Source organism: Triturus cristatus, chromosome 10 (assembly GCF_964204655.1).
Source record: "Triturus cristatus chromosome 10, aTriCri1.1, whole genome shotgun sequence".
In the NCBI taxonomy this organism is placed as follows: domain Eukaryota; kingdom Metazoa; phylum Chordata; class Amphibia; order Caudata; family Salamandridae; genus Triturus; species Triturus cristatus.
The window spans coordinates 500,734,856-500,759,232 of NC_140593.1; the positions used below are offsets into that span (position 1 = coordinate 500,734,856).

At 44.3% G+C, this 24,377-nt stretch overlaps 1 protein-coding gene and 1 pseudogene across 4 annotated transcripts in view; both read left to right on the forward strand.

Moving 5' to 3' along the window:
- The window catches only part of ESYT2 (extended synaptotagmin 2), a 769,824-nt gene that overhangs the window by 504,519 nt on the left and 240,928 nt on the right, over positions 1 to 24,377 (forward strand). The window lies entirely within an intron of this gene.
- Positions 16,354 to 20,217, forward strand: LOC146789651 (arf-GAP with coiled-coil, ANK repeat and PH domain-containing protein 2 pseudogene; annotated as a pseudogene). Its single transcript, XR_014969845.1, has one exon. The product of XR_014969845.1 is annotated as an arf-GAP with coiled-coil, ANK repeat and PH domain-containing protein 2 pseudogene (transcript).

The window sequence follows — 24,377 nt, forward strand, 5'->3', positions numbered from 1 at the left end:
TATTAAAGATAAAGCGTCTAAATGGTCTTCACTTCACCTCTCTTGGTGGGGTAGAATGGACTCCATTAAAATGACTATCGCTCCAAAAAATTTTTATACGCTTGCTATGATTCCTATTCAATTTCCATTGCAATTCTATAAGGACATTGATAGACTTCTCTCCAAATTTATTTGGAATAATAAATCAACTCGTATTGGTTATAAAAAATTAAAAATACCCAAATGCAATGCTGGATTTGGCTTGCCTGACTTTTTTCTATACCACAAGGCATTTATACTGAAACAAAGTTCCATATGGTTTCCTCCTTCCTCTTTAAATAACCAACCTACATGGCTTCATATAGAGCAGTCTCTTGTGGATCCTTTTCCATTGACCACCTTGCTAACAATGTCCAATAGGTCAACATATGTGCATAAATCGGTTATTATTAAATCCACTAAACTCATTTTTAATGACCTGGATTCAATTTTTTTGACCCCTATGAGTCATACTGTAGATATGTCATTGTGGCATAGTAATGTGATTAAATTGAATAGAAATGTTAATTTTTGGAGTGCTTGGATTAAAGCTGGTATTTTTTATCTTAAAGACATCTATCTCGACAATGTTTTTATTTCTTTTGAAGCTTTACAAATGAAATTTAGTTTACCTCAATCTGATTTTATTAAATATGAGTCTTTATGTAATTCAATTTTAGATTCATTTCCTCATGGTATTCCGTTTAATGTTAAAGTAGATTTAGCAGTATATATTCGAACTATTTCTACATCATCACATACTGTCTCTATTTTATATAAAAAATTATCTAATTCTATAGGAAACAATTTACATATTATTTCAACATTTTGGAATGCTGAGCTTTCACTTTCTTTGTCCAACGATATTTGGACGACTGTTTGGCTTAATAGTATTTCAGGATGGCTGCCTGTTTCACTTTACCAAACTAATTCTTATATTTTATTTAATTGCTTATGGACCCCAGTGCATTTATTTCGTGCTAAACTGATGCAAGACGACATTTGCTGGCATTGTAAATTATTTCCTGGATCATTAAGACATATGCTTTTTGATTGTCCATTAATTTTTAAATTTTGGTCTGATGTTTGGGATATTATTCAACAAACATTTCATATTCATGATGTTATTTCTTACAAAATATTAATATGTAAATCTGTTGGTCTTCTGCATAACTTAACTGAATTAGAAGGTAAACTGTTTAATTTCCTATTGTCAGCTGCTTTAAAGTCTATTACATTTTGCTGGAAGGATATTTCGTCTTTATCGGTTCATGCTTGGTGGTCATGGGTTATTTTTACAAGAAGAGGGGCTCAATTATCCCTAAAAGGGATCAATCATAACTCTAATTTGTTTCACTCTTTTTGGTTACCTATAGATGTATACTTGGCTTTATAATTGTATATTTATATTTGATTCACCGTTTTGCAGTCAGTCTATTTATAGCCTTATATGATATATGTAGCTCTTTTTTCTAATAAGTTGACATTGCAATTTTCCATGGCTCCCTCCCTTCCCTTCTTTTTAGTTTATCTTCCCTCCTTTAATTGATTATTTATACTTCTTTACCTATTGTATTTAGAGATGCTTTTGGTAATTTCTTATTTTATATAGGTATTTTCGCTTATGATAATTTTTTTCTGTAATGTCTGTACTTGTTCATTATTATGGAAAATTTAATAAAACATTTTGAACTTTAAAAACAAACAATTGGGTCTATTCCCAAAGGCTACACCTTGGTAAAAATAACAATACAAAAACCATCTGAAGTATTGCCAATTGTACAACTACCTGCATGCAAATCCAATATGACACACACGTTCAGTACTCAGAGCCCCAGCTCAGCATAGATCCAGCGACCAGTGACCAGCACGTGTATGCGCCACATGGTGCCTGGCAAGCGCACTAGGCCGGTCAGAGTGTGGGCTACAAAAATTCGGTGAAATCCTGAAATGCGGTCCGGGAGAACAAGAGGAGGGGGAAAATAAGGATAAACACCCACAAGTCACATCAAAAAACGAAAAAGTGGAGGATAAGGATGAGGACAAGGGTAAGGCGGGAGCCTTGACTAACATTACGGCCCGAATGAACATCGCCCCCGGTACGTCCTCTGTAGTTCCTTGCCAGCTAAACACAGAGGACACAGAAGCACGGCACGAGTGCGGAGCCATAACAGAAGTACCAGCAGCCAAGGCAAGCACAGTGGAAAGGACAAAAAAAAACTCAGCAGAGTCCGCCCCACAAGGCAAGTGTGTTGGAAGCAAGAAAATAACCCATACGGCTCTAAACTGGCATAACTCCTGCCCGAACAGCAGCAAACGGGCACTGATTACAGATTTTCTAAAGGTCGCAATTAAAACCACAGAGGAAAACCAGAGTCGTCACGCTTCCAAACACTAGAAAGCTGCTAACACAAACAACACAACAAATAATGACAAAGACTTCCAAAAAGATGCCGACACTAACTGTCTAAGCGATAGAAGTACTACCAACAGTGAGGGTGAAAGGAAAGAAAAGAAAGAACCCCTGCACACGGGTTTGGACTCCACGGGTAACAAAAATAAAGAAATTCAACATCCCCAATTACTAACACCCAAAGCCCTCCAACATCCAGAAACCTGCCAAAGCAATAACTTCCAGGTAACTGAGGCACTTGTTCATTTCCACTCGTCTATTTTGGATACGCCCTGCCAGTCCCAGCAACAACAATCTTCACCCGGATACAGCGGTCTCAGCAGACAAGATGGGCACATCGAAAGGGAGCCAACACATCAGTTTAATATAATCACCTCGAGTCCTTTGGGCATGCCATATTCGTTGTCAGTAGCCTACTCCCCCGCTTGTCGGGGGAACATCAATTCAAACACCCATAAGCAAGATAAACTTGATTCACTTTTCCACACACCGAAAATAGAAAAGCACTACTGCCAGGACCTCAGTCAGGGTAAAGCAAATGACAAAACGTCATGCCAATTAAATCACCCAGGATCCACCACCCAGATACCACCCACTCAAAATAAGGTATCACCCAGCAGATTCTCTGACCATCAGAGCGAGCCATTCTCAGGGTACTCGCATCACCAGGAAAATCGCGCTCGCCAATCACCAGTAGAACAAAGTGGCCCATTAACATCCCCAGTCTGGCCTCACCTGCTAAACACAATGGACACGATCAGCAAAGCAATGATCCTCCATGCAGACAAATTGGACACCCAAGTTGACCTCCTGAATATCCTCGCAATCCATGTTCAGGGGGTCGAACAAAAGTTGCACAGCTTCAATGAGATGATCCTGAGGGTGCAGCGAGACCGGGAAACAGCTTATCAAATGTGTCACTGCCACTGCACCCAAATAATCGATAAGTTAGCTTTAGTTCCAACTCTACTGACACAACTACTGGTTACAACAAGAGAAGTTTTAACCAAGCCTGCAACACCAATAGAGAAAGAAAAAGAAGCTCTAAAAGAAAAAGATGCTTTAAAGGAAAAAGACTTGGAATGTCTCAATTCCACCGTGGGGCACAAAAACAGCGAAATAAGATAAACCCCTGCACTAATCAAATCAATCAAGACAACAACACCCACATCTAATCCACCAAGCATACTTGACAACTCAGGTGCCTTGAATTCATCACTCCAAGTTCAAAGTAAGCAGTCTCCGTCAAGACAATTAAAATTACACAAGCCACTATCCAAACGGGAGAGAAAACGACTGAGAAAGTCCAGAAAGAGCAAACAAACAAGCCAGGCATTAGATCTAATCCGGGCAACATCCATTCAAAACGGAATTCCCCAAGACGGTAAAGTAACTCAAAACAGCATGGAAGCAGTAAGCCTCAAGGAGCAATCGACCTTATCTCCTACACTTCCTGCCACTCAAAGTACCTCAATCCATAACATAAGGGAGCCACCTCTGCCAGAAAAAATATATAGTTTATTCAAACCTGCAGCAAGTAAGGTGAAAAACAATCTAAAAACTCAGGCCACACAATCAGTAGTAGGGAACACCAGGACGGCAAAAAGGGAAACAAGACCGGGTGAGGCTACCTTCACCCAGGAACACGGCTCAGGCGTTAGCCGTAATCCAGAAACAAATAGGGAAAGTGAAATCTATCCACAAAAAAACACACTGGAATACCAAGACTTATCCTCGGTTATCCCTGAGTTCAAGGTGGCAAAGAAAGAAACTGACAGGTGTTTAGTTAACGAGTGGCAGTACGACCCGCCAAATAACAACAAATTGGTATTTAATCCCCAATATTTCTCAAGGGAAACGCATGACACTCTCAACAGAAGTGTATTGCTCAAATTATCTAAAGCTCTCTCCCCCCCCCCCCCCCCTTGAGCTATATCAATACCAACGACATTGAAAGCATCGAGTTCAAACAAAACTCGAGCCTCATGGGTCAAGAATTCACAACAGCCACATTCATCAATAATACTCTCACCGAACAGATTTGACAGCAGAAGGACTTGTTTGCTAAATGAGGTATCGAGTTAAAAAAGATAGTCCCTCCCTGTTACCCCAGCCCACTACAACTACCACTTCACACAATGCGTCTGTTAAAAGGGGCAAAAGGCCCAGATCAACGCAGCCTAACAAAGGATAAAGAGTCCTTGGCCAGGAAAATTACAATCACCTTTGACCATCCTGAAGCTAGCAAGCCTTCGGGTTCCCGGCACTTGAACATGGCAGTCACTCCCTTGGGAATGGCATGAATAACCCCCTCAACAGCTCCATATATAAATCAAGGTTACAACGTTTGTACCTCTCCATTAAGGATCCCTTCTCCTCTTCCTTCTCCTCCCCCACCACACCGCTCTCCTACACCATCACCTACCCCAGTAGATGACGATAATGACAACACCTCAGATGATGCATGGGGAGGTGTGGATGATCAACCTCTAGGAGACCCTACCCCTACTGGCTCCCCAGACCCCTGGGATAATTAGTGTCCCAGACGTCCCTTACACCCCACAGGATGACTTCTACCCCTCCAGGCCTTCCCCTCCTGAGGACAATATCAGCTTCAACCAGCTCCTTCACAGAGCTGCCCAGTACCACGGGGTTGCCCTTCATACAGACCCAGTAGAGGAAGATTTTCTCATGGACACTTTCGACACCACACAAAGGTCCACCTCAATTTTACCCATGCTTAAAGGGGTCATTAAGCATACAAGAGGCACGGGCAAAAACCAAAAATATTTGTTAAAAGAACAAATATTTTTGGTTTTTGCCCGTGCCTCTTTTTGCTCCCTATCCCCTTGTCACTCTTTTGTTGTTTAATTGATTTAACCAGGGGGAACAAGAGTGATAGTCCCTCACCCTCTCTGTGTTCTTGTGTCATTAAGCATACACCAGAGATCTTTAAAGACCCAGTCAGGGCTCGAGTCATCAACCAGAGAATAGAAAAAAAGTATAAGGCTGCTCCTACTGATCCAGCATACATTAAGGGCCCACACCCCTAGACTCCTTGGTAGTCTCCAATGCAAGGAAGAGAGCCAATTCCCAAACATCAGGTGACGCACCACCACCAGATAAGGAATCTAAAATCCTGGACGCCTCTGGCAAACGCACAGCATCACAGGCAGCAAACATATGGCGCATTGCTAATACCCAAGCGCTCTTAGCCAGGTATGACAGGGCACATTATGATGAACTTGAGTCCATAATGCAGCAACTCCCTGACAGGTATAAAAACAGGGCCAATTAACTCATACAGGAAGGTAAAACCATCACTAACACCTCCATCCGTTGTGCCTTAGATGTGGCATATACCGCCTCACGGGCAATAAACACCAGTGTCCTTTTGCGTAGGCATGCCTGGTCACGCATCTCAGGTTTTAAACCTGAAGTCCAGAGTTCCATACTCAATCAGCCATTCGATGAGCAACACCTATTTGGCCCCAATGTGGACGTATCACTTGAGAAAATGAAAAAAGGATACAGACACAGCCAAATCTATGGGAGACTTGCAGTCGCAAGCTCCCAGACGGTCCTTTTGTTGCTCGTCCTTCAGAAACACGCACAGAGGCTACTCCTCTGATAGCCCCTCCACTTCTTACAAGGCTCCCACCCAATCCACCATTACTAGAGGTTAACAAAGGCGTGGTTACAAGGGAAACAACAGCAAAGGCAGAGGCAAAAACAACAACTCCCGCTCTGCCTCCATCCCCAACCATGACTTCCCTCCACTTCCCCCAGACCATTCCACTCCAGTCGGGGGAAGACTCCACCAATTCCTCCCTGCCTGGGCAAACATCACTTCAGACAGGTGGGTGCAACAGATAATTCAATCAGGCTTCTGTCTCGAACTAACATCTACCCCCCCACCATACCACCCAAACAGCATCCAATGTCACAAGAACATCTGTTACTGCTAAAGCAGGAGGTAATCTCCCTCCTACAAAAAAGTGCAATAGAACCAGTTCCCCTGCACCAACAAAACAAGGGAGTTTACTCCCTCTATTTTCTCATACCAAAAAAGGACGGCTCTCTAAGGCCTATTTTAGACCTCAGACCCCTAAACCTATACATACACTCAGACCGTTTCCACATGGTCACACTTCAGCAGGTCCTTCCTCTGCTTTCACAGGGCGACTACCTTGCTACCCTAGACCTCAAGGATGCCTATTTCCACATTCCCATTCACAGCACTCACAGAAAATATCTCAGATTCGTAGTAGACGGTCAGCACTATCAATTCAAAGTACTCCCATTCGGAGTCACCACAGCACCAAGAGTGTTTACCAAGTGCCTAGCGGTGGTGGCAGTACACCTTAGAAGACAACACATCCACATCTTCCCATATCTAGACGACTGGCTCATAAAAGCCAGCTCATACAGTCAGTGTGTACAACACACTCACGCCACTATTCAACAACTTCACGACCTGGGGTTCACAATAAACCACGCCAAGTCCCAGCACGCAACAATACCTCGGTGCCACAATACACACCTCAAGGGCGCTGGTCTATCCCAGTCCCGCCAGGATAGCAAGCATATAAGCTCTTCTCACCAAATTCCAACCGCAACACTCTCTTCCAGCTCGAGTGTTCATGCAACTCATAGGGATGATGGCCTCTTGCATATTCATAGTGCCTCATGCAAGACTCCAGATGCGTCCTCTCCAAAAGTGCTTAGCACGCCAATGGAACGGAGCTCAAGGTCAGCTAACAGATCTGGTGTTGGTAGACGGTCGTACCCATCGCTCTCTGCAGTGGTGGAACACCAAGAACCTTTCCAAAGGGCGACCGTTCCTAGAGCCGATTCCTCAAATAGTTATGACAGCGGACGCATCACTCTCTGGCTGGGGAGCTCACCTACTACATCACACCATGCAGGGCAGGTGGACACCTCAACAAAAGTTACTCCACATTAACCACCTGGAGTTACTAGCCATATTCCTAGCCTTGAAAGCATTTCAAAAACACATATCAGGTAAAGCTGTCTTAGTCCACACGGACAACATGACAGCCATGTATTATATGCAAAAACAAGGCGGGATACACTCTCTGCAGTTCTCTCAGCTCGCAGAGAGCATATGGAGGTGGGCTATACCTCAGAACATTTTTCTCCAGGCCCAACATGCCCCAGGAATCCAAAACACAATAGCTGATCTGTTGAGCCGTCAAACACAACAAATCTACGAGTGGGAACTTCATCCGCAAGTTCTTCAACTGTTTTTTCAGATGGTGTTTGAATGGTTTTTGACTAGTCTGGCTGGGATCCTACTATCCAGGTCCCCGGCCTATCTGCTTACTCCCTTAAATGACTGGAGTGCATATTAGATGCACTAGTGATTGGATACTGTGGTACCTTATGAGCCCCTAGTATATGGTACCTTAGGTACCAAGGGCATAGGTACTTCACAGGCCTACCAGGGGCTGAAGCATGTATTATGCCACCCCTGGGAAGCAGACTAAATCTGACACCACAGGCCTGCTACTGCAGCCTGGGTGAGGTAGTGTTAGCACTCCTCACTGAGGTATAGGTTCCTATATCTCACCATACACACACATATAAACCTATCAGTCACCCCTAAGACAGGCCCTATCAATCCTGAGGGCAGGGTGCTTGGTTTCTGTGGCTGTTTGTGGATGCGGTTAAACCATATACTCTTAAGTGCATTATAACCTACCGGTAAATGCTAACTTTTTAATGACCGCATCAAAACATGTCGTGTTTGGTGTCAAACAACTTGGAATCATACCCCCACACCAGTAACTGGTGTAGGAGTATGATCCCACCCTTCTAGAGGGGACGACATGTACCCACTGTGGAAAAACACAGTAGAAATCTGAAAGAGTCCTGGCATCACAAAATGAATGCCACCAGCACAGCCACTGGGCTGCCCTCCTGCTGCTGACTGAAACTCGCAGTGGAGGAGGCACAACAATAGGCATCCTGTCACAGGGAGGTGTCACCACCTTCCAGACAGGATTTAGTGTATTGGAGCAGGGTGGGTGCACTCCTAGAGTGCTTTGAAGTCCTGCACTGGGGGAGCAGTAGGCTCCTCTGTGCATATGCCAGCTCAAACCGGTTCAGGGGCTACCAGCCCCTGCTCTGGCGCGAAACTGGACAAAGGGAAGTGGGTGTAACCACCCACCCCCTGACCCTCCTAGAGGAGTGGTCATAGAGCTAGTCCCTCCCTTTCTTTTACTATAAGATAGGTAACCCTTGCCATTGCAAGTTAGATATCCCTGGACGACGCTTTACAAGAAGAATCCTGGCCCTTCGACGTTCCACTACCTTTGGAAGATGGAAGAATCTCCCTTGGAGTCAAGGAGTGACTCCCCTGCTTGGCAGGCACCAAAAACTTGAATCAACGGTCGCAAACTTTCCCGCTCCCGCCGGAGTTCGAAGTCCCTGCAGCCCCGGAACTGGATTTCCTGACTACTCGACGGCCATTGTGAGTCCCCAGCGAAGCTGAGGCGAGTGGACCCCACGAGTGACGAGGAACTGCAATACCTGGGAACCGTACACTATTGTCGAGTGCAACCCCTTCACGACGGTCTACGAACTTGTGCTTTGGATCACGTGTGGCCCAAGCCTCCAGCAGGATTTCCCTCGAAAATCAGAGGCCTACCTCGTCCCGAGTGACCGTGGGCTCCTGTGAAGTGAATCCTCATGAGGCGTCTTCGCGATCTCTTGCCGGCTGGCTTGTGGGTCCCCTGAAGACTTCTTCATCGAACCAAAGGGCTCCCCTGGTTGCTCCAGGCCTGTCTTGACTTACCCTCGCTGGGTGAGTCCCTCAGGCCTTGCTGGTCTGCCCCGCTGACTTTTCTTGAATTCCACGAGACTTGCTGTTGCCAGGGCTTGTTGGCTCCATCCGGTTGCCGACACCTCAGTAAGCTGCAGACTTCGTGGAACACTCCGATTCCAGCTCCTGGCCGTCGTCGACGCCTCCTGGTCCTCGTGGTGGAAGAGTCAAAATACCCTTGATCACCTGAAATCACCCGACTTCCGTAGGCATCCATCTTCCTGGCCCGGGTCACTGGCAAGTGACTGTGAACACTGTTCCTTCTGCTTTCAGGTCATCTTCCTCTTGAATCCAGCCTTGGATTCCACCGGACACTTCTTCAGTCTTCGCAAGCAGCAAATCTTCTTTGGCTTCCATAGAAAACAACGGCGCGACCCGACACCAAAAGACACCTATGCACCCGACTTGCCTGGGTGAGGTAACTCGTGCACTCCGGTGCCCTAGTGTGTGTTGGCCCTCGAATTACATACCTTGTAAGTGGCTTGCTTGTAGACTTCCTCGAAGTACCCTAAAACTTTACAAATCCAACCGCGATTTGCTCCATTGAAACCAATAGGGAACCCGCGGCTGTGTTGTCACACTGCACGCGTCTCTCGTGGGTCTTTTACTTAGCTGCCTTGGGTGGATTAGTGAAGCCCCAGTGATTCTACAGGCCCTAGGCCTTGTCCCCTTGCAAGTCGACTTTCCTAAACCTCTTTTTTAGTATATGGTCTGGTACGCCCCTCGGGCCCCAGCCATATTTGTGCTTAACTTATTGTGAAACGTTGATGTTTGAATGTGTTCCTAACTTCTAATCTCATAAAGAGATTAGTAGAGTGTGTCTAGAAATAAATACATATATATTTGATATATATACCTGTGTGGTGTCCTTTCATTTGGTAATTCAAGAGATTATAAGGTAAAACAAGCTGCTATACATTCCTCTGAGACTTAGCCTGAAGGCTGCTCCCCACAGCTACCACTAGGATTGATTTCTTTAAAAGGTTGTCTTAAACCGATCTACCATAAGAGTCGAATTGGACTGGTGCAAGGTGGCCACTATAACTAGTGACCAGCAAATGCCAGGCCAACTTCTCACAGACCTCTTCGCCACCCAAGAAAACGCCAAATGCCCAAACTTCGCCACCCGGTATCCTCACCCATTGTCCAAAGGCAATGCAAAATGGATGAACTGGTCAGGCAGATTTGCGTACGCTTTTCCGCCTCTCCCACTCATTCCACTAGTGGTGCGCAAACTACAGCAACACTCCTTAACGCTCATCCTAGTTGCTCCAACTTGGGCCAGACAACCATGGTACACCACATTGCTGGAACTCTCTGTAGTTCCGCACCAAAAATTACACCTCTCTCCACACCTCTTAACCCAGAACCATGGAGAGATCCAACACCCAGACCCAGCTCAGCTCAACTTAGCGATCTGGCTCCTGAAGTCCTAGAATTCGGTTACCTTAACCTTCCTCCTGACTGTATGAACGTCATGAAAGAAGCTAGACGGCCTACCACTAGAGCATGCTATGCAGCCAAGTGGAAACGCTTTGTAATATACTGTCATAACAACGACACTGATCCCCTAGATGTGTCTATCCAACACATCATAGGCTGCTTATTACACCTCCAAAGATGCAACTTAGCCTACACGTCTATCAGACTGCATCTTGCTGCCATAGCAGCATATCTACAAAATAGGCAACATCTATCACTTTTCAGAGTACCTGCCATAAAGGCTTTTATGGAAGGACTCAAAAGAATAATTCCCCCCAGAGTACCAACTTCACCTGTGTGGAATTTAAACATCGTTCTCACAAGACTAATGGGACCTCCATTTGAACCTCTACATAAATGTGAACTACAATTCTTAACATGGAAAACTGCTTTCCTAGTAGCCATTACTTCTCTACGAAGAGTTAGCAAACTATAAGCACTAACTTTTCAGGAACCCTTTCTGCAGATGCAGCATAATAAGGTTGTTCTCCGAACTAATCCTAAAGTCATTTCTCCCTTCCACCTCAATCAATCTGTAGAGCTGCCTGTATTCTTCTCCCAGCCACAAACAGTCGCAGAACGAGCTCTTCACACCTTAGATGTCAAAAGAGCACTGCTGTACTACATAGAAAGAACACAACCTTTTCGTAAGACCAAACAACTATTTGTGTCTTTCTCACCACCACACAAGGGCAACCCCATTTCAAAATCTGGGATAGCTAGGTGGATTATCGAATGCATACAAGTTTGCTACCACAAAGCAAAACGTACATTATCTGTTCCTCCTAAAGCACACTCAACACGAAAGATAGGGGCTTCAATGGCATTTTTAGGGAACATTCCCTTAGACGATATCTGCAGTGCAGCTACATGGTCTACACCGCACACATTCACAAAACACTATTGTGTCGATGTGCAAACTAAACAACAAGCTAGTGTGGGCCAGGCTGTACTCAAAACTGTATTTCAAACTACTGCAACAGATACTGTTGGTCGCCGCTAGGAGGGGATACTGCTATACAATCTATGCATAGTGTGTAATCTGCAGCTCATATGCCTCGAACGGAATATGCTAATTACCAGTATGCATCTGTTCTTGGCATGTAGAGCTGCAGATCTACACACGCCCACCCGCCTCCCTGGCTACCTTTATCTGTTCCAGTATTATCTTACTTAGATACAGCATACCTGGGCATCTTTCCTGTTTCTTACAAAGCTCCATCATTTCCCTGCTGGCGAAAAACAATCTGAGGATGGAGCTGATGCCCATGCGCACTATGATCCAAAGGAGGAGTCACATACCTCGTGACTTCCAAAGACTTTCCAAGACAAAAACAAGTACAAACATCTGGGCCCAACACCAGATGGCGATCTATGCATAGTGTGTAGATCTGCAGCTCTACATGCCAAGAACAGATGCATACTGGTAAGTAGCATATTCCTTTCTGTGGATAGCTCAGTGGGTTACTGCCTTTGTCACAGAAATGTGTGTGTTATTTGCAGTTCAGAAGTTACAATCCTATCGTAGGACAGTGACCTGTGAACTGTCATCAAAGAGTTGCATGCAAACCTGAATGTTATTCTTAGAACTTAGCTTTTATTTGTGTTGTAATATAGTTAGAACTTCCCCAGTCTTACATTATTCTAATATTGCTAAAAGAGTTTGTTTAAGCAGATATACATTTTTGTCAGTAAAGCCAACCCCTAACCACTGGAGTATGCTTTAATCCTGCGTTTCCTCCAGACCAAACCCTCTTAAAATATACTGCCCACCAGTATGTATGACATGTGATTCCTACACCTTATAATCCTCATTGGCTTATGTGACATTCCCTGTAGACTGATTTACATACTTGCATGATCGTTTGTCTCTGTATAATGTGTGCGTGATGTAAAGTACTGTGACACCCTACACCAGGGGTCTTCAAAGTGTGGGGCGCGACCCCCAGGGGGGCCGTGAAGTGATGGAAAGGGGGTCGCGCATTCCCGGTCACACTTCTGCGAGGCACAACAAGGGATTCAGCCCCCCTCCTCCCCCTTAGTGTGTCTCAGCTCGAGCTGCTGTGGGCTCCGCTGGGCTGTCTGCAGTCTTATCTCCTGAGTTTTTCACAGGTCGTTAAGGACCATTTGCAGATTTACATACCTTTTGTAAAGTGCTTACTGATTTTTTCTAGTTCCAGTACCCCCTGGGCCCCAACTCTGCCTTTTCCTTACATTTGTATTTTACAGTTACTGCAGTAGTGTGTTAGAATGCATTTCATGAAAATAAATATAAAGTAGGGTTGCAAGAAGAAAAATACTAGCCATTTGATGTTTAGAGCCTGCAAAGGCCTCCTCTTGACACTAAATGGGATTGTACATAAAATCATATGCATTCATTCGTAATGTGACTTTTCTGTCTTTGTTCCCTTTAATTATCAGTCATGGATCATTGAGGCAGCCCTAGAACAAATTAAAAGTGCTTTTATTTATATTTGCTGTTCCAAGTACGCACAGATGAGTGCTGAAATATACAGCTTTAGGTGACTGCTTATTTTTGTACTGTCTGGGACATCAAAATAATGAGCAGGCAACCCTAACCATAGGACTGGAAGTGTGTTGCAGGGTCAGCATATTATTTATTTCCTCCACCCTCGATCGCTGATTAATGCCAGAATAGCAATAGTTTAACTTATATCTTAAACCCTACGCTGCCGTCAATAATATGCTGAGTTACTTCAAGTGTTTGGAAATGCACCCGCATTCAGAGAACTCACTTCTCATTCTCGCCCTTCACTTTCACACTCACACTGATCACCATGCACTCACATCATTCACCCTCTCACACTGCACTCACAGTGATCACTCTGCAATCACAATGCACTTGCGTTGTCCACCCTGTACCTCAGCCTGCGGTCACACCACTCATATGCACTCATGTGACACCTCATTCACCTGTCCCCTCACTGCTCAATTTGCAATTTGCTCAAACAAACCCATTATTAACCATGCATTCATTCGTCCCACTCTGCACTTATATCCGCACCCAAATTCATGGTCACCTCACTCACCCTGCAGTCACTCCTCTTTCCCTACTCTCACACTGTTGCATCACTCACCATGCACTCACATGGGCACACTTCTCATCCACCGAGTGCAGAGGGTTAATGTGCCTGCTACAAAGAACATGTACTATGCAGATCACAGAACTGTGAGTAAACTGAGTAGCACTATAAAAAAAAATGTTTGTCAGAAAGTTGCTACAGAGAGATGAGGTGCTTTGTTGGTGAGTGGTAGTGAGGGAATTTATGGAGAAGGAGGAAACGGGGATGGGCCACCAAAAAAGACTGTTGCACCACGTGTGGCCAGTGCTATGGCCAGCCCTGCCTGGGAGTGTAGGCCCCCTCGTGAAGTTTGGGTCTAGTCGCTCCCATGCTTCTGCCTACTACTATTATTATTTACATTTGTAGTGTGCTGCTATTACCAAAAGGTGTCCTGGGACTAATAGCCATCTGCTGCCTGAAGGCAAATGAGAAACATACAGAAGGGGAAGGAGAACCAGCCAAAAGGGGTGACCTACAGAGCATAGAGCCAGGTTTTTATATCTTCCTAAAGGATAATAGAGTCTTGGTGGAGCGAAGCAAAGGAGGGTGCACGTTCCATAACTGCGCGGCCTGCACCAAAACAGCGCAACAGACAATTCGTGCCTTCCTGAATTAGGTAACATTAAGCAGAGTGGCACAGGCCAAGAGGAGCATACGGGTCCGACCCGTGTGCTCGGTGAGGAGAGATGAGAGGATGAGAAAGTACAGCAAGGGAGTGAGAGAATTCGATTGAAGAGGTCAGGGATGAGGAGAAATGTGAAGTGCCGAAGGGAAGTGCAGACACGCAAGAAGTGAGTGTGAGGATAAGTTGCGGGCACAGAGGAGGGCTACTGTCAAACTGTGAGAGAAGATAGCTGAGAGATGATCTGTGACCTAAAAAGTAATTTGATGCAACATTGGTGAGGGACAGCAGCGATAGGGGAAGAGAGGGAGTACTAGGGTGGGTGCTGAGCAGTGATTAATTTGTAATTAAACATGTGCCAGGGCCCTCACCAGTAGGCCACTGCAACTTTAACCACCCACCCATTGCCTTGCATGTGCAGCCAATGTCAATACCTATGCAACTACCAACCATAACACTGTACAAGTGTGACTATTTCAAGCCCCAAAGCTATAAGAATGGCATGGATGTCAGAAGTTTATCGTTTTTAATGTATATTGAATTAATAAACAGCTGTTCTGCTCATCTCTAAATTACACAGACAGAGCCATCAAGTGGCATGTGGCAGACGGTCATATTGCCAGTGTGCACAATTAGGTGCCAGTGCGGAGCAACGGAAACTACCTTCTCAAATTAAGCACTGGTGCTGAGGTAACAGGGGAGAGGGACATTGGTTCAAGAAGGTGTGAAAAAACAAAGGATAGATGTGAAAGATGAATGGGGGACTGGAGAGGTGTAAGATACAAATAGACAACAATTTGAACGGAGAGACTTGAGATGAATGAGAAGTGCGGATGGGCACGGGAGGTGACAGGGCCAGAGAGGCCATGAGATAAATGCGAGAAACTGTTAGAGATGAGGGCAGTGAAAAGGCAGAATGGCAAGAGGTGATTAAGGGTGAAGTGAGAAGTTGAATGAGGAGAGTTTAGAAGTTGTAAGAAGGGGTGAAATAAAATGGCCTGCAAAGTGAGAGAGGGATCCAGGAGAGGAGAGGAGAGAGGGATGGAAGGGAGGGGTGACAGGAAAGTGGCATGGGTAAATTGCTTAACTCTGCACAAGACTGTCAGGGTTTTAAGGGTCCCCTGCTGCTCCCGGCCAGGGCCAGGTGAGCTTCTAATATGGCATCACGTATTCCTGCGGAGTGGAAGGCCCATCTCAAAGGTTGACTATACATGTTTCTGATGTTAATTGCTGTTTTTTGGTTATAAACTGGTATTGATGGGGTGAAATCTTTCCTCAGTGTTACTGTGTGCAAAAAAATTAAAAATAATGAAGCAATTCTATCCCAAAATAACGCTGCATCACATAACATTATTTAAATTTTCTTCCCACACAATTTAGTCAAGCCTGTCGTGTAATTTGGTCCTCACCTGCCTCGTAATTCCAGAAGCCCTGCCTACAGGTTTAGAAATGTTTATCAGGAGGGGGTCCTTACGACTGAAAATGTTGACAGGGGGGTCTCGGCACCCAAAAGTTTGAAGACCTCTGCCCTACACTGATATGAGTAGCGCTATACAACAAATGAAATGCATGAGAGAGTGGCTACGGAGAGATGAGGGGCGCTGGTGGAGGGTGGTAGTGAGGGAGTCCAAGGAGGAGGTCAATAGGGGAAGAGGCTACAGAGAGATGATGGGCACTGGAAGAGGGTGGTAGTGAGGTAGTCTGAGGAGGAGGTCAATAGGGGCGCTACGGAGAGATGAGGGGCGCTGGTGGAGGGTGGCAGTGAGGGGATCTGAGGAGGAGGTCATGAGGGAGAGCCCGAGAAGTGTCACTTGCCTGATAATCCCACCTCAGAAACCTGCTCTTCCCATCAAGGGGACATTACATGAAAAAAATACTTTTTGAGAGTGATAACATTTAGAAAGAGATTTGAAAGGAAAATAATGCATTTTATTGGCCCTTGTAAGACTAAGGAGAGATAAAGGAGGGCCCTGAAGCATGCCTGGCTAGACATATAAGTGACAAATCGGGCTCGCAGTGACCCACCCGAATGTACACTTGGCCCACCCAAATAAAAATTCCTGGAGCCGGGCCTGGATAAAATTAAGATGTGTGCTTATGTGTTCCTTTGACTTTAATGTGATGTCTTCTGGTGATGTTTTAAGTCTATACTGTTTTTCCTCGTGTACGAAACGTGGCCATGGACCCATACCTGCTGACTGCAGACCTCAATTACTCTTAATGGTTTCTCTTTCCAAGGCCCACGGATGAAGCATGTGTGAAACAAAAGAAAATGTCCCTAAATTAAAAACTGTCAATCAAGAGCTGTATTGATCTATTGATTTTCGGAAATTATAAACATCTTGTTTTACAGAATCCACAGTCCTAATTAAGGCATCTGTGAGGTGTTAAATAACCTGGAACACGTTCAATAGTATACTAGTTTAGGAGACAGGTATCCCCTATTGAGAAAGACTTTGGGGAGCAGGAGTCTCTGTGGTTGCAGAAACCTTCCTTTAAAGTCTACCTTTGTGACCAGACAATAAAAAAAACTCAGGTTTGCCTTTGAACAGAAAAATAACTAAAAAACACTACCTCCAATGATGAATTGCCTTGTTGCTGAAAATGCAAATAAATTGGTGGAACATTGCTGAGGACGACAATCTGATTCTATCTTTTGTGTCTATGACGCTCGGACTCTTGCATTGTTGTCCGTTGTCTATGTCTATGTGTGTATCTAGGAGTCTGGAGTGTCTGCCAGCAAGGACTGTGTTCAGAAGTGGAGGAAGCGCTGAGAGCTGGGCAGCGGTGAGGCAGGCTGAAGTGTGACAAACTTCAACTTCTGTGCTCAGATCCCCTTATCTTGCTGCTGCCTCCTTATTCCTGCCCTTACCTTGATCGCCTGGGAGGGGCCAAGGGGACAGCATGAAGGTGACCGTTGATTTCCAGGAGTGCTTGAAGGACTCTCCCCATTTCAGAGCCGCTTTGATGGAAGTTGAAGGTGATGTGACGGGACTGGAAGTGAAACTTGATAAGCTTGTTAAGTTATGTAGTGGCATGATTGATGCAGGCAAGACCTTTTGTGCTGCCAACAAGCAATTTATGAATGGCATTCGGGACCTCGCACAGTATTCAAGCAAGGATGTGGTGATTGAGTCTAGCTTGACGAAGTTTTCTGACAGCCTCCAAGAAATGATCAATTATCACACAATCCTGTTTGACGAAGCTCATAGATCCATTAAAACACAGCTCCAAATCTTTATTAAGGAAGATCTTAGAAAATTTAAAGAAGCAAAGAAGCAGTTTGATAAGGTCAGTAAAGAAAAAGAAAACGCACTAGTTAAAACTGCCCAAGTTCAAAGAACAAAACTGCACAAGGTGGAGGAGGCAACAAACATCTTAAACGCAAAAAGAAAATGCTTCCGGCACATAGCAGTGGACTACGTCCTTCAAATCAATGTTCTTCAGTCAAAGCGAAGGTCTGAAATTTTAAAATCGATGTTATCCTTCATGTACGCACATCTAGGCTTCTTCCACCAGGGCTACGATCTCTTCAGTGAACTTGAACCGCACATGAAAGAGCTTGGTTCACAGTTGGATCGGCTTGTTGTGGATGCAGCAAAGGAGAAGAGGGACATGGAACAAAAACACTCCACTATTCAGCAAAAGGATTTCACCAACGACGATCTCAGACTTGAATACAATGTTGATGCTGCTAATGGCATTGTAATGGAAGGATATCTCTTTAAAAGGGCCAGCAATGCCTTTAAAACTTGGAACAGGCGCTGGTTCTCAATACAAAACAACCAACTGGTATATCAGAAAAAAATGAAGGATAACCCCACAGTGGTTGTCGAAGATTTACGGCTCTGCACAGTTAAACACTTTGAAGACCTAGAAAGACGTTTCTGCTTTGAAGTAGTCACACCAACAAAGAGCCGTATGCTACAGGCTGACTCAGAAAAGCTGCGACCGGCATGGATTAAAGCTGTCCAAACTGGTATTGCTACAGCATATATAGAAAAGAGTGATGAGACGGAGAAGCTGGATAAGAAATCTTCACCTTCCACAGGAAGTCTGGACTCTGGCAGCGAGGTGAAAGAAAAATTAGTTAAAGGTGAAAGTGCATTACAGCGGATTCAGTGTATCGCTGGAAACTCTGTCTGCTGCGATTGTGGTCTGGCGGATCCGCGATGGGCCAGCATCAACCTTGGAATCATCCTGTGCATTGAGTGTTCTGGGATTCACAGGAGTCTTGGTGTGCACTTTTCAAAAGTGAGGTCATTAACGTTAGATACATGGAAGCCTGAATTACTAAAGCTGATGTGTGAACTGGGGAATCAAGTTATTAATCGAATATATGAAGCTAAATTGAAAACCCTTGGAATAAAGAAGCCAGACAGTGAAAGTCCAAGACTGGAAAAAGAGGTATATATCAGAGCAAAGTACATGGAAAAGAAGTTTGTGAATCAGGACTGCGTTGCTTCACACCCTCTTGATGGACAGAAAAGGCCTTATTCCCAGTGCAAGAATGAAGACCTCAATAGTTCTGAGAAGTCCCTGGCATCACAGGATCACTTCTCAACATCTTCCAGAAGTTCAGTGAAAAGCAATGACAGTGTAATCCACTACAGTTCAGAAGGCAGCCGAGAACTTCTTGCCTCTACTGTATCTTCAAACAGGTTGTATGAACCAGTCCTAGAGGTGGAGAAGCGAGATTCTTCAGTATTTCAGGATTCGAAGAAGTTTCATCCAGGGCTGCACCTTTATCGAGCTGCGTATGAGAAAAGCCTTCCTGATATGGCAGAAGCATTGGCACTTGGCGCAGATGTTAACTGGGTGAATGCAGAAGAAAACAATGCAACACCACTCATTCAGGCTGTGCATGGGGGTTCTTTGGTCACTTGTGAGTTCCTGCTACAGAATGGTGCCAATGTTAATCACATGGATCTGTATGGCAGAGGACCCCTGCATCATGCAACAGTTTCAGGGCACACTGGGCAAGTCTGCTTATTTCTGAAACGTGGAGCAAATCAGCACACCAAAGATGAAGAAGGAAAAGACCCCTTGACTATTGCCGTTGAAGCTGCAAATGCTGATATTGTAACACTGTTGCGAGTGGAAAGAATGAATGAGGAGATGCGGCAATCTGAAGGACTATATGGATAGCCAGATGACGAGACCTACCAGGACATATACCGTGATTTTTCACAGATGGCATCCAATAATCTTGAGAAATTAAACCGTTTCCAGCCGTCTGATACACCAAAGTCATCAAGGATGTGGAGGAGAAAAGTGTACCCGTGTCCTTACCCACACCTGGTGCTTCCGGAGTAAAGTGCCTGGTCCCTAGCTCATTCCCTGACTTGGGAACATTAGTTTAAGTACCGAACAGTCTGGGACCTCCTACAGCATTTGATTGACACAATGAATCTAGGGTCCTTTATATGCAGAAAGACACCACAGTGCACCAGAAATGATGGATACCTCAGCAGCCAGTCTAGCAAAGTCCTCCTTGGTTTAAATGTATCAAGTTACCACAATGTCTGACTGTCCATGTATTTCACCTTGTGGTACCTCGGCGGAAGGATACACAGATTTGAGGGCTTCTCATTGTGAATGCTAAGTGAAGCAGATGCCACGCTACGTAGTGTATATCAATTCTGGCGCCTGTTTTCCATGTAAAAAAGCACCAGTACATGTTCTAAAATTGGTTACACTTTCATTCTAGATGGCAGCTTTTTTGTCAACAATGACTAGAAAATGGAAATAAATTAGTACAGAATTTTACTATTTTTAAAACGGTATAGGAATGTTTTTCCAACTTCAAGGGAAATGGTATGCAAACAAATGTATGTAAACGTTTTACTTCTGGAAGAGAACGAAATAAACAAATTTTGAAAAAGTTATTTCCAAAAATAATAATAATTTATTAAGTTCAAACTGGTAATTATGAGCCTTTAAGTGGTATAAGATTTGAAAACAGTGGCGAGTTTTGTGTTGATTTGTACACTTTTAAAGCACTTTGGCATAGTTAATTTGCTGCATGAATTTGGGGGTGGTCAATATACCCCCTCATTTACAAGAAAATGATGTAGCGTCGTGCTGCAAGCCATTTACCTGTGCAGAACTGCATCATTTTCAAAGCACATTTGATGCATTGTGTTGACAACAATGCAATGCATGCGTGTGCTTTCCCCTGCGCTGGCACACAATTGGCTGCCATGAGCCAGCGCAGGCACCCGTGAGTCATTTTTTACGAATGCCTGCATTGCGGTGGTGATTTTTTTGTGCAGGAAGCCAAAATACAATCTGTGATGACATTTTCCTCTTGCTATGCATGCTACAGAATACAGAATGCATAGAAAGAGAAAAGAACGAGGAGAAATAAAAGTATGTCTCCTCTTGCACCACTCCTACACCTCCCCTTGGGAGGCATAGGATTCTGACTCACTCCCAGCTTTTCAAAATGTTGTAAATCTGGGAATGTGTCAGGTTGCATGGATGTTGCGTGGGAACACCCACAACACCAGTCATGGAATACCCCTTTCATCCAGAGTAATGCGTGAAAGGAACCCATATTTACAAGGTCATGAAAAATCACCCTGGGTAACTTTACATGGCCTTGTAAATATGGGCAGGCACACTGTGCCGCCGGTGTTTTAAAAAAGGTGACACACCAGTGACGCAACGGCTTTGTAAATGAGGCCCTATGTTTGCAGTGTCTTGGTGTACTCTCGTGGATTCTACATTGAAATCTTAACTATGCGTATCCCCTTTTAGTAAAGAAAGCTTTGCGAGTAAAGAAAATTTGGCACGCTTTTCTATTTTAACATTTTTTATCTGAAGAACCTATGATCAAGCCAAATGTGGAATTCAAAATTCATCCACTCTCACCAAAACCCCTACTCCTACAAACACCTTTGTGCACACGTACATCTAGGATCAAGCACCGTGTACACGTTGGCCAAGGTAAGTGGGCACCACAGGCTGAATGCAGGAAGGATACAAGGATTTTTTAGCACTCACTCCAGGAAACATAGGGCCTCATTTATAAACCCATTGCGGCGCCGGTGCATCACTATTTTAGAAGCACGAGTGGTGCAGTGTGCCTGCTTACATTTACAAGGCTGCATAAAGTCACCCTGCATGACTTTTCGTGGCCTTTTAAATATGGGACCATTCTACTCATTACTCTGAGTGAAAGGGGCGTTCCATGGGTGCTGCTGCGGGCGTTCCCAAGCAACATCCATGGAACCTGACACATTCCCAGATTTACAAAATGTCGTAACCAGGGAATGCGTCACAATCCTACGAATCCCTAGGGGCGGTGCATAAGTGGCACAAAGAGGAGAAATACTTTTATTTCTCCTTGTTTTTTTGCTCTTTCTATGTGTGTTGCATTCTGCAGCAAATATAGAGGAGCAACCCGCCTTTTATGATTTTTTATATGCAGGGAGGTGTTCCTTCTTGCACATAAACAATCATCCCTGCAACGCACGCACTCTTACACCATGGTGTCAGGGTGTCTAAGTTGGTGTATGGCTGCTGTTTGTGCACCAGCGCAAGAGAGGACAGGAAGGTGCCACATCTTGTAGATACAATGCATTCCTGCCCTTCTATTTTGACTCACGGCAGCGCTGCAGGAATACTTGCAATGCTGCTGTGCATCAAAATATAGTAAATGAGGCTCTAAGGAAAGTTTTTGAGCTAATGCCCTCCACTTATACCGGAAAAATGCATCCCTCCTTCTATCAGTAATTTGGCTCCACCACCCAGTGGCTCCATTCTTCTAGTGCTATTTTATGAAAGCACTGGCCCTGTCAACATAAAGATAATGCAGGAACTGGTCAGATGGAGGAAGTACAATCTTCCTGAGGCAGGGAACAATAAGAATGCTGGACTATGAACATCAAAAAACATTATTTACATCACCAGTGGGTTGCCATAATACTCAGCAGTTATTCCTAAATTTAGCAATAGTAGTACTGATAAAAAGCACAAACATCATTCAGTGGTGCATAGGGTAACCATTGTCCCTATTCTACTTCTCGCACCCTTATGTTTACCTCTTCCTCTCAGAGCAGTGACAGCCTAATAACATAGAAACATTCCTTGACTGACTTTATATTTCCTTGCCACAGTGTTTGATGAATGAATGAAAGTAGTATGGACGCAAGATCTGCCACTGCTGGTAGGATTTGAACCACTTTCGAGTTTTGAGAGTTCCAGCTGCCTTTCTTAGCGTGCCTGTCTCCTACAGTTTTTTCACCTCTCCTTGAATATTAGAAGGTTAAAACCCCTGCACTGCAGCTTCTGGGATTTAAATCAAGAAAGACTACAGGGTTCAAAAGAGAATAGAGGTATGACGAAGGCTGAGTGGCATTGAAAGTGTGAATGGATGCACCAATGAGGGGAGAAGGTATGTATGTCTTGTGATATTGGCGAGAATGTATGCTTATGTGATAGTGAGGGGTATTTGTGTGTAAGGCACATTGAAACACATATATTTTTGTATGTGGCAGTGCTTGAAATAGGCTGAGCTTGTGTCACTGATGGGAGAGGAGTGTGAATGCACCTTTATGGAGGCGGTGTGTGTATATGTCAGTATTTATTTGTTCGCGTTTGTGTGTTGAGAACACACGATAGAGAGGGGTGTGCTCATTTGGTATTACCCATGGAATTCACATGTGTTGAAAAGCAAGGGGACACTGAGAAGATGAAGAACATGCACTTGACTGCAAGAGTAGTTTGTAAAGCATTGTCTGTGAAAGAGTCTACAAGTTGTGAGTATGTGTCAAATGAGGGTGAGATGATTGCATGTGACAGGGTGGAGTCAGATATGTGTATAGGACATTAAGGTGCACGTGAGTACTAACAGGCAGGGTGGTGCTGTGTTAACAGACCAATGAGGGAAAGAGAGGTGTGTGGTATGAGGGAGAGCTGTGTGACTAAGGACCAAGAGAACACAAAGGTGAATGAACTGGGCAGTTGAAAGGCAAAGGTACAGGGATGTAGGCCATTGAAGCACAATGATGGAAGGGCCCAACCCGCTGATTATTTGACAATGCTGCACAGTATTTCCTATACAATATCCCCAAGGTACCACCTCAATGTACATAACGAGAAATAATTAACAAAAACCTTTTGTGCAAAAGATCTTTTGTGTTGTAATACCACTTATAAACAGTTTCACATGTACAATATTTACCAGGTACCATCAAGTAATAGGCCCACAATGCAAAACCTGGATGAAAAAAACATTTGCACAATTTATTTTACATTTTTGGCATAACTTTAGAATGAGATTGAATGTGTCTAGTCGAAGCCCAAAAGCATTTTAGCAGTTCCTGATTTTAAAGATGATCCTTTTTCTGAAGCAGAAAGTGATTATTTCTCCAAAATAATCTATGGTCAACGAAAGGAGCTTTAGTTGACTATCAGACATCAATATGTCAACTCAACAAAATGCCACTGGGACCTCTGGGGTGCCAGTCCAACAGTTTTGTTTGTTTATCTGCTTTGGAGTCCTGAGTGCTGGGAAAACTGCGTGAACTTGTAGCTAGGAAATCGAAGGAGAGCACAAGCACCAGAAACTAAAGTAAACTCATATGGAAGTTTTATAGTTAATTTTTCTTTAATCCTGTATCTGTATTAACATAAGAGGAGTTAGTCACATTTGCCTGAAGACCCCTGCCTAATGTTTAGGTAGCAAGTCCTACAAAAATGTTTACATCCGATTTCCAGAAAGGAGATGTGGCTCAGTATATGTGAAAACTTCTTGGGTAAAATGCTTACTATGCTATGAAGAAGTTCATGGCCCTTGCCAGCAATGCAAGCCAGCTGGAACTTTCAGAATCTCCGCTGAACTGACCGCAGTAAGCTCCCGTCTGTCGATCCAGGGCTGCTAAGTCGTTCTCAAGCCTCAGTCTG